General features: G+C 45.0%; 1 long non-coding RNA gene across 1 annotated transcript; it reads left to right on the top strand.

Annotated features, from left to right (window-relative positions):
* Positions 1-4,148: 4,148 nt before the first annotated feature.
* On the top strand, positions 4,149-8,496 carry LOC135246533 (uncharacterized). The gene is made up of 4 exons (XR_010327745.1): positions 4,149-6,406; positions 7,474-7,635; positions 8,000-8,046; positions 8,255-8,496. It is a non-coding gene; the product is annotated as an uncharacterized LOC135246533 (long non-coding RNA).
* Positions 8,497-8,502: the final 6 nt, after the last annotated feature.

Here is an 8,502-nt window from a genome sequence, read left to right as displayed (position 1 = left end):
TTTTGAAGTAAAATATCGCCCTGGGAAGGTCAATGTTGAGGCTGATTTGTTTTCCCAAAACTGGATTGAACAGGACACTGAGACGTGGAGAAACCTTTCACAGGGTGATGTGCACTTGGCAGACAAACTAGGTGTTCCAGCAGAAGGTGTTCCTGAGCTGTATGCTTTTGCAACTCATCTCAATTTGGGTCAGCTAGAACAGTTCACCCGAGAAGACTTGTGAGAAGCGCAGCTAGAGGACAGTGTTCTCAGAGTAGTTAGAGAGGCTTTGAACACAGGTCAGTGGCCGGCAAACTAGAGCTGCCGCGGTTACTGCATTACCGTGGTAACGCAATCACGTCACGTCCACCGCAGAGTCAAGCTGATCACCGCTTCACCGCTGGGTTTTGTTTTTTTCCCGTTTATTTTAGGCCAATTGTTTATGTTCCAATTTTTGCTTGTAAAAGTTATGTGATCTGAAATAAATGCAATGCAATTTTTAAAATAATTATAATTATAATTGTGTAGCCTATTTTTTTCACGCCATGTGTTCGAAAGTTTCCACTCACAGTTGCGCAGTTAAGGTTCTGATCGGAGAAAGTGTCACCCAGAACGTGCTTAGGCTAAAAACATGGATCTTGTAGCGAAACCCAACGTTACTTCTCCTGTTTGGGAACATTTACTCCTTAAATGTTTTTCATAGCCTATTGCCAATTGATGAAAACTTCACGATACTGTATATTTGTAGTGTAGTCAGGTTATCCACTAGGTGGAGCCCTAGGCTTTTCAAAACAGGATATACCATGTAAGATGTCAGTGAGGTAGTGAGGTAGCTTGTTCAGGAGATTGAGTGCAGCCATACTGCATGTATGCCACAGTTATTTAAGTTCCAAAGTAAAGTTTATCATAAACTCTTTTATGTGGTCCCTGTGTTATTTTCCATTCTCAAGTTATCATTATCATATCATTATTCTGCAGTTCCCGTTGAATGTCTTCCCTTTTCGATCCGGTTATGTTACCTTGCTCAGTGAGTCTGCGTGCATGTCTTAATTCTGTAGATGGAGCTGATTGCTCTATCAAAAATATGCAATCTGCAGTCACGAAAAGACTGTTTACGATTACATACATTTGGATCCTTTCATATGCACACACGTTACAGCACTCAAAAAATACTTCTGCTAAAAAAATTGCTTACATATCACCAAAACAAACTTTTATTTGGCATCATCTCCCAAAATGTTTATCAAAATCCCTCACCGTTCATTGGAGAGAAAGCAAGGGTCATTCTGAGTGTTTATCCTGAAATACGTCACTCAAGCTGCACCACCTAACCAAAAAAATAAAATCTGTGTTACGTTTTGCCCTGCTCTGCCCTACCAACGTAAATGTGGTAAAAAGCAACCGGTGTTGAAGCAAGGCATGTACAGTGAATCTACGTACTCTGGTATCGATCAACCAATGGGAATAATGTGACACTATGACATACTACTATGAGCCCCCTCATTAACATATGGATTAAGAAATATATAGTATATATATAGACATAAATTAATTAAAACATAAATAAGGTAATAAATGTATACAGAAATAAATGAGTCAAGGAATAAATAAATATGGAAATGAACATCCACAGAAATTAATGAATCAAGAAATAAATATGGAAATAAATAAATGCAAATACCCATTTGTCAGATTTTATCTATTAATTTATTTCTGTGTACATTCATTTATTTTTACATTTTCTTGCTTTTATATTTATTTATGTATTTACCTATACACTAATTCATTTATTGAGTCATCTACCTATTTTTTATTTTGAAATTTTTGGTCCTCCGTATACCTGTAGTACCAGTCAATGGCAATAATCAGTTGTGGTGTTCCTCTGCAGCCAGTAGATGGCGCTGCAGTGTATTTCATTTTTTTAGATTAGATTAGATTCAACTTTATTGTCATTGCACATGTCACGAGTACAGAGCAACGAAATGAATAGTTAGATGAGAAATGAGAGAACAGGAGGAAGGAGGAGGGAAACCTCAGCACATAGCAACATCATAAAAACATTACATCAATACTCGAAGACTTGCACATGTGGAAGGGGGTAGGGTGTCAGGGAGGGGAAGTGTCGCAGCACAGACACTAGGGGGAGCACGCAGCCGTCTGGCACATCGCTCAAAACCCTCAGCAGACTGCACTGTAACGGGGGAGGGAGGCGGGATGGGAGCCAAGAAGGCGTTGAGTAGGAGGTAGTGTGTGTGTTACGTATCTTCGTGTGTGTGTGTGTGTAAGTCCATGGACTTCGTCTCCACCGCAGTCAAACCTTGTCTCTGCCGTCTGATACTGATGACGAGGACACGGCCGTTGCCCTGGAGACGACCTTGAAGAGTCCTGATCCAGAGACTAAGTACATAGGAGCAGGGAGGTGGGGGTAGGGCCGAGCATCTGTCTGCATAACAATCCAGGAGAGTGGAGAGATATCAGCCTTCCTAGGCCGAGGTGGGGGAGCCAATGAGGATAAGGATTGTTTTGGGTTCTGGCAGACTTCTGCATTTTTCGTCTGCCTTTAGTCCTGTGGTTCTCTCAGCATTGTTCCAATCATCCGAATTTGTTGGCCCATTTCAGTGAGCCGAACCGACAACTTCTCCAAGTTGGTATCCATCATGCAAATTTGTGATCCGATCACATCCAGTTTGCGATTGAGCTCGCAAATCGCTTGAGTCTGAGTGTTGACAGCCCTGCCCATTCCCTTAATGGCGTGCAGCTGCCCAGTTAGTGCTGCCAGCGCCTTCTGAACTTTGCGATAAATCAGGATGCTGCCAGCTCCAAACAGCAGAAAGCCTGTTATCATAATTCCAATCAAGTAAACGTCTTCAACATTACATTACATTACATTACATTCATTTGGCAGAACACGGGTTCAGTAAGGTACAATTACTTATTTTGTACAGCTATTTCTAGCCAAGAACAATGAACACTATCCTGGTCTAACATCTGCAAAGCCAAACTAGGCAGAAGATTAAGCTACAGTATTAGGACAAATACAATTTACCAAGAAGTGCAGGGGTGGGGCAACATGTAACAAGTGACAGGAAAAAGGGTTTTTTTTTATTTTTATTTTTATTTTTTTTATATATATATACACAGCATGGTGGTGGTTATTCTAGGTATAGTCTGAAGAGATGAGTCTTCAGGCCACGGCGGAAGATGGATAGTGAGGGGGAGGTTCGGAGAGGGACGGGGAGTTCGTTCCACCACTGGGGAGCTAGGGTGGAGAAGCTCTGTGATCCCTTTGGGCGGGTGGGAGGGGTTACAAGAGCGCCCTGCTGCCGCAGAGCGGAGTGGTCGAGCAGGCACATAGAATTGAGTCATGTCCTGCAAGTAGATGGGGGCTGTCCTGTTGGCGGCAGTGTAGGCAAGGGTCAGGGCTTTGAATCGGATCCTGGCAGCGACCGGTAGCCAGTGAAGTGATCGCAGCAGAGGAGTGACGTGGGAGAATTTGGGGAGGTTGTAGATGAGCCGGGCAGCGGCATTCTGGATCATCTGTAGTGGCTGTATGGCACAAGCTGGCAGGTTTGCAAGGAGAGAGTTGCAGTAATCAAGGCGAGAGGTCACCGTAGCCTGGACGAGCAACTGGGTGGAGTGCGTCGTCAGGTATGGTCGAATCCTCCTGATGTTGTATAGGAGGAATCTGCAGGACCTTGATGTTGCCTTGATGTGCTCCTTGAGGTCCAGTTGGTCATCCAGGACCACCCCCAAGCTCTTGGCAGAGTGAGAGGCAGTCACTGTGGTGGCATCAACCGTGATTGAGAGTTCACGAAACAAGGAGGTCTTGTACGGGAAGAAGAGCAGCTCAGTTTTGTTGAGGTTGAGCTTCAGATGGTGGCTGGCCATCCAGGTGGAGATGTCAGCCAGGCAGGAAGAGATCTTATCATTGACCTGTGTGGCCGAGGGGGGGAAAGAAAAGAAGAGTTGTGTGTCGTCTGCATAACAATGATAGGAAAAGCCATGTGAATTAATGACTGAACCAAGAGATCTGGTGTATAAGGAGAACAGCAGAGGACCCAGTACAGATCCCTGCGGCACTCCCGTAACAAGTGGATGAGAAGCAGAGGCAGACCCCTTCCAGGTGACCTGGTAGGTCCTATCTGCAAGATAGGAAGCGAACCAAGACAGGGCAGTCCGCGCAATTCCCATCCCAGCCAAGGTGGAGAGGAGTATTTTATGGTTGACCGTGTCAAAAGCTGCAGACAGGTCAAGAAGGATCAGGACAGAGGAAAGGCGTGAGGCTCTTGCAGTGGCAAGTGCCTCCGTCACAGCTAGGAGTGCAGTCTCTGTTGAGTGCCCAGATCGGAAGCCAGACTGGTGAGGGTCTAGCAGGTTGTTCTGATGGAGAAAAGAGGTTAATTGTTTAAGAACTGCTCGTTCAAGGGTTTTGGACAGAAAGGGTAGAAGGGATACGGGTCGATAATTTGCTACATCGGAGGGGTCTAAGGTGGGTTTTTTGAGTAGTGGGGTAACACGAGCCATCTTAAAAACAGAGGGAACATGACCAGAGGAGAGAGAGGAATTAACAATGGAAGACAGATAGGGAAGGAGCTCGCTGGAGATAGATTGGAGAACTTTAGATGAGATGGGGTCAAATGGACAGGTGGTTGCGCGATGAGAGGTGATGAGTTGTAATACATCGGAGTCCTCCAGCATTTCAAAGGAGGTCAGTGTGGCTGTGGGTGGGGTTATCCTGGGGGGTTGGGGGGCTCACTGGATGGGTGAAGGAGTTCCGGATTGTAGCCACCTTTCCTTCAAAGGCGGCCAGAAAGTCATCTGCGGAGAGGGAAGAGGGAGGTGGGGGTGGAGGAGGAATGAGGAGGGAAGAGAAGGTGGAGAATAGTTTACGTGGATTAGAGACACATGCGCTGATCTTGGATTGGAAAAAAGAGGCTTTTGCAGACGCGAGGGCAGATGTAAAAGTCGCCAGCAGGGCATGGTATGCGGTCAGGTCATCAGAGGATCGGGATTTTCTCCACTTCCTCTCTGCAGCCCGCAGTGATGTTCTGCTGGAGCATAGTGACTCGGTCAGCCATGGGCAGGGGGGTGAGGAGCGTGCTGGTTTGGAGACAAGAGGACAAAGTGGGTCGAGGGACTGAGAGAGGCAGGAGTTGAGGGTGGAGGTGGCAAGGTCAACTGGCAGGTTAGAGAAAGACGCAGGAGGGGGAAGTGTAGACAGAGCAGTGGAGACGAGGGAGGATTGTGACAGAGTAGGGAGATTTCTCCTGAAAGTTACTGTGGGTGAGCTATTGGATGAATTGAGGGGGAGTAAATAGGAGAGGGAGAAAGAAAGAAAGAAGTGGTCCGAGACATGGAGGGGAGTCACTGCAAGTTGGGGAATGGAGCAGCCTCTGGTGAATACAAGGTCTAGTTGGTTACCAGCCTTGTGTGTGGGGGGGGGAGGAGGACAGGGATAGGGCGAAAGACTGGAGGAGTGAGGCAACCCTGGACAGTTATGCGATGATTCAACATTTCATTTGGCGCCGTAGTGACATTATTAGATGAAGATTGAATGTTTTTAAATGTATAAAGATGTTTGTAGACTGAAGGTGAGGTAAAGTACACCATAGTGATCATACTTGTGCTGTTTCTTGTGTTTGCAAATTAAATATGTTTGCAGTCATATTGTGTCCCATGTGATATCATCGCAACATGGAACAGTTTTGTTAATGAAATCCTTGCAGGAAGCCCCCAACCTTGAGTTGAATTGGCTCCTTATTTTTAGTTATTTTTTGTTAATTGAGCCAAGTGATAACCTTTTTTTGTGGATTAGTCAGAATACTTTATGAACATAATTAATATAACCTCTTTCTGTGTTTGTGTGTACTGTGTACATCTCAGTAATGCACGTACTGTACAAATAGGAAATTCCACATTTATCTGCTGCCAAGGTGCACAGTGTGACAATTAGCAGTGAATTTCAATTGTGTGTGTGTTTGTGTGTGGTTGTGTGTGTGTGTGTATATATGTGTGCATGTTTGTGTGTGTATGTTGTGTGTGTGTGTGTGTACGTTTGTGTGTGGTGTGTGTATGTGCGTATGTGTGTTGTGTATCCGTATGTTGTGTGTGTCGTTGTTTGTTGTTTGTGTGTGTCTGTTTGTGTGTTGTGCGTGTGTGTGTATATACATATGTGTGTGTGTGTGTGTGTGTGTGTGCATGTGTGTGCATGTGTGTGCATGTGTGTGTATGTGTGTGTGTGGCCTCTCCACAGGCTGGGTTGGTGTAATCTCACAGAGGGCTGCTGTGATGTTCTGGCCTCAGTCCTGCGCTCTCCTCACTCAGAGCTGAGAGATCTGGAGCTCAGAGACAATGAGCTGCAGGATTCAGGAGTGAGAGCGCTCTCTGCTGGACTGGAGGACCCACACTGTAAACTGCAGAGACTGGGGTGAGTACAAACACAAACCCCTTCAATCAAAAAGGGTTCCAATGTGACACAATACAGCACTAATGTTAATAATGACTAAATATAGAACTGATATTACTAATGTTTTTAATGTTAAAATAGACAAGAGAGTTATTTTTCTTCACAGAAATAAAGCAACATTTTCCTGTTCTTCCTCTTGGTAGAAACACACATTTTAAATCTGACATCAGTTGGAAAAAACATATTTTTGAGAAGCATCAAATCATTTCTATTCATACATTCTTCAAAATTATGAAAATTAATTGAATCTGTTAAAATTTAGTTTAACTGGTCACTTTCTTAAATAGTCATGGTTAATTCCAGAGCCCTGTTATTTTATATTGAGCTGTAGTAGGGGTGTAACACACTGCTATGTGTTTGACACACACAGCCCTGTTAGTTTATATTGTGTGTAAGGTTACATTACATTACATTACAAGCATTTGGGAGACGCTCTTATCCAGAGCGACGTACAACAAAGTGTATAACCACAACCAGGAACAAGTATGACGAAAACCCTAGAGAGAAGTACCGGTCCAAGTGCAGGGAACAACCGCATAGTTCAACTTGGACCCTGAAGGTTAAACGGATTAACACTAACACAAACGAGAACAGCAACAACGCAGTCTATGCAAAAATACAAGCAGTAGTTAAGCCAGGTGCATTAACTAAGTCACCTAAGAAACAGCTACCTAGTTACAACCCTAAGCTTACAGTCATTTAAGAGATTACAGGGAGGTAGGGAGGGATGGGGAGAGGTGCAGCCTGAAAAGGTGAGTCTTCAGTCGTCGCTTGAAGTGGGTCAGAAGAGAAGAAGAGAGTTACAGAGTACAGTGTACAGTGTAACACACTGCTATGTGTTTGACATACACAGCCCTGTTAGTTTATATTAATGTACTGTAAGGTGTGTAACACACTGCTATGTGTATAACGCACACAGTCCTGTTAGTTTATATTAATGTGTGTGAGGTGTGTAACACACTGCTATGTGTTTGACAGCGCTGTTAGTTTATATTAATGCATGTAAGGTGTGTGTGTCCTCTCTGCAGGCTGTCAGGCTGTAGAGTCACACAGAGAGGCTGTGATTCTCTGGCTTCAGCTCTGTGTTCAAACCCCTCACACCTGAGAGAGCTGGACCTGAGATACAATCACCCAGGAGACTCAGGAGTGAGAGCGCTGTCTGCTGCTAAACTGGACACACTCACACTGCTGTAAGTACAGAGAGTTTCCACACTGCACCTCACACACACACACACACACACCTGAGAGAGCTGGACCTGAGACACAATCACCCAGGAGGCTCAGGAGTGAGAGCGTCGTCTTCTGCTAAACTGGACACACTCACACTGCTGTAAGTACAGAGAGTTTCCACAATGCACCTCTCACACACACACACACTCACACACACACCTGAGAGAGCTGGACCTGAGACACAATCACCCAGGAGGCTCAGGAGTGAGAGCGTCGTCTTCTGCTAAACTGGACACACACACACTGCTGTAAGTACAGAGTTTCCACACTGTGCCTCACAGGCACACACTCACTCACTCACTCTCTGTTCTGCTGTTCTTACAGTGTTGACCATGGAGGAGAGAACAGGACCAAACCAGGACCAACAAAATGTGAGTCTGTAACAACACAGAACACCGCTGTGTGTGTGTGTGTGTGAGATGTTACACAAAAGTCTCTTATACACACAAACGCTCACAAACAGAAACACACATGTACTCTAACACACACAGGTACTATCAGAGCTCTTTCTGTCTGACACCTATAATAAAGTGAATATTAATAATGATAATTCATCTCATTAATGTCTCTGGTGTGCAGACGGCTGTCAACTCACACTGGATCCAAACACAGCGCACAGAGAGCTGTCTCTGTCAGAGGGGAACAGGAAGGTGACATACACACTGGGGAGAGAGGAGCCATATCCTGATCATCCAGAGAGATTTGAGGACCGGCCCCAGGTTGTGTGCAGAGAGAGTGTGTGTGAGCGCTGTTACTGGGAGGCTGAGTTCAGTGTGTCTGAGGAGGGAGAGGTTTATATAGCAGTGACAGATAAAGGAATCAGCAGG

The sequence above is a fragment of the Anguilla rostrata genome, unplaced genomic scaffold, assembly GCF_018555375.3.
Source record: "Anguilla rostrata isolate EN2019 unplaced genomic scaffold, ASM1855537v3 scaf0472, whole genome shotgun sequence".
Taxonomy (NCBI): domain Eukaryota; kingdom Metazoa; phylum Chordata; class Actinopteri; order Anguilliformes; family Anguillidae; genus Anguilla; species Anguilla rostrata.
Note: the sequence above shows the minus strand (reverse complement) of the source record. Positions and strands in the feature narration are given on the sequence as shown.